This window comes from Mus pahari, chromosome 10, assembly GCF_900095145.1.
Source record: "Mus pahari chromosome 10, PAHARI_EIJ_v1.1, whole genome shotgun sequence".
Lineage (NCBI taxonomy): Eukaryota > Metazoa > Chordata > Mammalia > Rodentia > Muridae > Mus > Mus pahari.
This window is the reverse complement of record NC_034599.1, coordinates 5,618,978-5,623,861: the sequence shown is the minus strand read 5'-3', so window position 1 is coordinate 5,623,861 and position 4,884 is coordinate 5,618,978.

Below are 4,884 nucleotides of genomic sequence, written 5' to 3'. Positions count from 1 at the left end.
CACCATGTGGTTGCTGGGATTTGAACTCAGGACCTTCAGAAGAGCAGTCCGGTGCTCTTACCTGCTGAGCCATCTCACCAGCCCCCAAGAGTGATATTGTTGGGTCTTCAGGTAGATCTATTTCAAATTCTCTGAGGAACCTCCAGATTGATTTCTAGAGTGGTTACACCAGTTTGCAATCGCACCAGCAACAGAGGAGTGTTCCTCTTTCTCCACATCCTCTCCAACATGTGTGTCACCTGAGGTTTTGATCTTAGCCATTCTGATCGGTGTAAGGTGGAATCTCAGGGTCGTTTTGATTTGCATTTCTCTGATCACTAAGTGTGGGGCAATGGGCTACAAGCAGACAGCCTGGTTTCCAGTCGAGGCTAGATCTTGAACCCCGGGACCGGTAGTGATAATTCACTTGCAGGGGACTGAAGGCATTTGTTCATGTCTCCTGGACCCTGTCAGGGTTATCACCCCCACAACCCGCACAGGAGAGGGTGGCTATTAGCCACTTAGGAACAGCACCGAGCCCTCTCACATGCAAATAAGGCTTCCCCCAAACTCTCAGTTCAAGCCAATGAGAGGGGCTTGCTGTCAGACCCTAAATCACCCCTAGAACTGTAAATAGAGAGGGTCATGCAGGGAACTAAAGGTATGCGGGAACCATTCCTTTGTCTGAGCCTTTTGTTCCAAGAGCTGTAACACTTGGGAAGAGATCTCCTCTCCCAAAGAGCCACCCTCCCTCCACTGTGCCACTGCCACTGCATTCCTCCCTGGATTGCCTGTCCCTGCCTGACCTGACTCAGTTCAGAAAGGCTTGGACTTGGAAGGCATGGCAGAGGCTTTGTCTCCCTGCCTGCACTTTTCTCCCAGCTGGGGCCTTCCCACCTGGCCTGGGTAGAGATCCCTGTGGAAAACCTCTGGCATCCAGGCCCATAACTAAGGACTTTGAACATTCCTTAGGTGCTTCTCAGACATTCAAGAATCCTTAGTTGTGAATTCTCAATTTAGTTCTATACCCCAATATTTGATTGGATCATTTGGGTTTTTTTTTGGTGGTTAGCTTCTTGAGTTCTTTATGTATTTTGGATATTAGCATTCTATCAGATATGGGGTTAGTGAGGAATTTTTCCCAATCTCTAGGTTGTTGATTTGTCTTATTGACTATGTCATTTGCCTTATAGAAGCTTTACAGTTTCATGAGGTCCCATCTATCAATTCTTGATCTTAGAGCATGAGCCATTGGAATTTTGTTTGGGAAATTTCCCCCTGTGCCAATGAGTTCAAGACTCTTTCCCACTTTCTCTTCTATTTCATTCAGTGCGTTTAGATTTATGTTGAGGTCCTTGATCCATTTGGACTTGAGTTGTGTACAAGGTGACAAATATGGGTCTATTTTCATTCTTCTATATACAGACAGCCAGTTAGACCAGTACCATTTATTGAAGATGCTTTCTTTTTTCCATTGTATAATTTTGGAGTCTTTGTCAAAGATCAAGTGACCATAAGTGTGTGGTTTTATTTCTGTGTCTTCAATTCTATTCCACTGATCTTCCTGCCTGTCTCTCTACGAATACCATGCAGTTTTTATCACTATTGCTCTGTAGTAAGGCTTGAGGTCAGGGATGGTGATTCCCCCAGGCTTTCTTTTATTGTTAAGGATTGTTTTCACTACTCTGGGTTTTTTTGTTTGTTTGTTTTGCCTTTCCAGATGAACTTGAAAATTGCTCTTTCCATGTCTTTGAAGAATTACGTTGGGATTTTGATGGGGATTGCATTGAATCTATAGATTGCCTTTGGTAGGATGGCCATTTTAGTATGTTAATTCTGCCAATCCATGAGCATGGGAGATCTCTCCATTTTCTGAGATCTTCTTCAATTTCTTTCTTGAGAGACTAGTAGTTAACAGGCAACCTCAGGAAATAGGAGGTTGTGAGGATCCTCTAGAGTGCACGGGATACCTGGGAGGTGAGAGACTCTCAGGGCTCAAAGAGATGGACCTTAGATGAAATGCCTGACAGTAGGGAGAGGGAACTTATAGAGGCCACCTCCAGCAGAAAAACAGGACATCAACTAAGGAATGGGGTTGCCATCGCACAGTCACAACTCTGACCCATAACTGTTCCTGTCTGAAAGAATTACAGGGATGGAAATGGAGAGGATCCTGAGGAAAAGAAGGTCCAGCTCTCACGCAAAGGGACCTATCATGACTGCCCTTCAAAAGACCCAACAAACAGCTGAAAGAGTCAGATGCATATATTTGCACCCAATCAATGGACAGAAGCAGCTGACCCCTGTTGAATTAGGGAAGGATGAAAGAAGCTGAGGAAAAGGGCGACCCCGTAAGAGGACTAGCAGTCTCAATTAATCTGGACCTCTGAGATTTCTCAAACACTGGACCACCAAGCAGGTAGCATACACCAGCTGATAGGAGGCCCCCAACACACATACAGTAGGGGACTGCCCAGTCTGTTTTTATTCAGAGATGATGCATCTAACCCTCAAGAGACTGGAGGCTCCAGGGAGTTTAGAGGTCATGTGGGGGAGGCATGGCATCCACATGGAGATTGGGTGGTGTGGGGAGGAGGTATGGGATGTGGAACAGTTGGCAGGTAGATGGGGGCCAAATAAAATATGGAGTGTAAAAAGCTAAATTAATTAAAATAAATTAAAAGAAAGTCCAGCTCTAATACACGTCAATAGCTCATTAGCTTTCTGTAAGATTTACCTTATTTGGAAGCAATCTGCACATTTCAAGAACCTAAAATAACAAAGCTGATGGTCTGTTCTCCATGGGCACCATTTATTGCCAGGTTTATAAGTCACAATTTTACTTTTATACTTACTACTGGAGTTTTTCCATCATTTGAGACAGTATTTTATTATGTAGCCCAGGCTGGCCTCAAACTTGAGACATTCCCCCTGCCTCAGCCTTTCTAATGCCCTCTGTGCAGTCTCTGAGGGGCTGCTCTTCAGCTCTATAAGAAATGCCTCACTCTTTTAAATGCTGGACAGTATCTATGTGTGCTTCCTCTAGCACTTGGAAGTTTTTCACTCTTTCTCTGAAGCTATCACCCTTTTTGGACATGGCTATTTATGTCTAACTCTGTCCTCCTTCCTGTTCTTCTCCAGGCAGCCGTCAAAGCTACAGTTTGCCTGTCATTTCTTTTTCTTTTAAATTAATAAAATTGTTCTCATGCTTCCTTCTGAATCCATTTTTAAATTATTTTATTAATGAGACTAAGAACCCTGAGAGAAAATCGCCATTTTCTTGGTAACACATGGCCCCTTCCTTAGTGAGAGGCCCCCAAACGTCTGGTAACAGGAAGAATTTTGCTCTATGGGCAGCATGCACGCAAGGAAGCCTACACCTTATTGAGGACCCCTGTCTCTTACGGGTCAGTTAACATCTTAAACACTTTGAGCAGTGAGTGAGGGTTGCAATTCCAGCTCAGGGTGTTGCTTGAACTGATTTAAAAACAATCCATGTGGGCAAAGGCAATCTCCCCGCCTCCATGGCCAACCCCAAGCCAAATGGAGGTCAACCCAGTTTCCCAGGTTTGCTCGAAGCTAAGCCATTCGCATTTCTAGGCATCCTTTCCCTGCGGCGCTAGTCTAACTCTAAACCCAAGCCCTGTATAAAGAAAACTCCAGAGGCTTAACATTTATCAGTCAGATTTATAACTGTAAATTCTCAATCTCCACAATACCCACACAAAGAACTCAAAACTCAACTGACTTTGACATAAACTGGCCACCTAGATTGGACAAATTGCCCTATATTATCCCATTGCTCTTCTATGTTAGCCATAGCTACCTGTGGCTATTTCAAACCTCATGAATCCAGTTTGTCTTCCTCTCCTATAGATTCCATCTTGTCTATTTGTCTCTGTCTTCCTCTCTGTCTATCTCTGTCCCCAACTCTTTGCCCACCTTCTTTTTCCACTGACCAATCACAGGCTCTAGTCTTATCTTTCAACCGCCCTCACCTGCTTACAGACAACAATCTACACAAGGATGGCACTTATGAAGAGACACGTACCTTCTGATGTCAGAAGCCAGACATAGATCAGAACTTGAGAGATAGGATTGTGGGAAGGAAAAGAGGGAGGGAAATTGTTGTTGGCTAGGCAATTCTAATATGGTAAAGCAAAGCAAAAATTCTAACAAGGAAGAAGTTTCCTCCAGCATGCAGTGAGAACATTTAAATAGTTCAAAATCAAAAATTGAATCAGTGGCTGTAGAAATTATTTGGTCTTGTTTGAGACACAGAATATACTTGGAAACATTGTCCACATTCCTTTTCACTCACAGGAATAATTATTTTTGTAGTTTGTTCCTAGCAGGACTGGTTTGTAAAGATGATGTGGAAGCATCTGCAGTAATCTTGGCGATGCATCTTCACAGTGCAAGGTCAAAGGTCTGCACTGCACAACAATGAATATTTAACCACATGTTAAACTCATAAAGGGCTCCTCATCGTGGAAGAGGAGACAGAAAGAAAGTAAGAGTCAGGGACTTGGGAGGAGGGGAGCTGTCAAACGATGTCCTTGATATGTAACATGGCTGTGGCATTTGTGAACTCATAGCAGCTGATACTTACCTGAATATGACTTTCAAAAGTAAAAACTGAAAAAGGGTAAAATTGTAGGCATACATTTTTTTGCAACTTTTAATGAAGGTTCAACCTCTCTGCTAGCTGACCACCCAGCAGAGGCAGTGGAAGAGAAAAGTTGCAGGATATGGGTGAGGTGGACTCGTTCAGCAATAGTTCTTTGGGGGTGAGCTTGATCTTCTTGAGCAGCAATTCAGACCCATAGCAAACACCAAACATGACTTAGCAGCTGCAAGGAGCTGTAGGGAGGCAGACATGACACAAACCAGAAACTGTAGTCC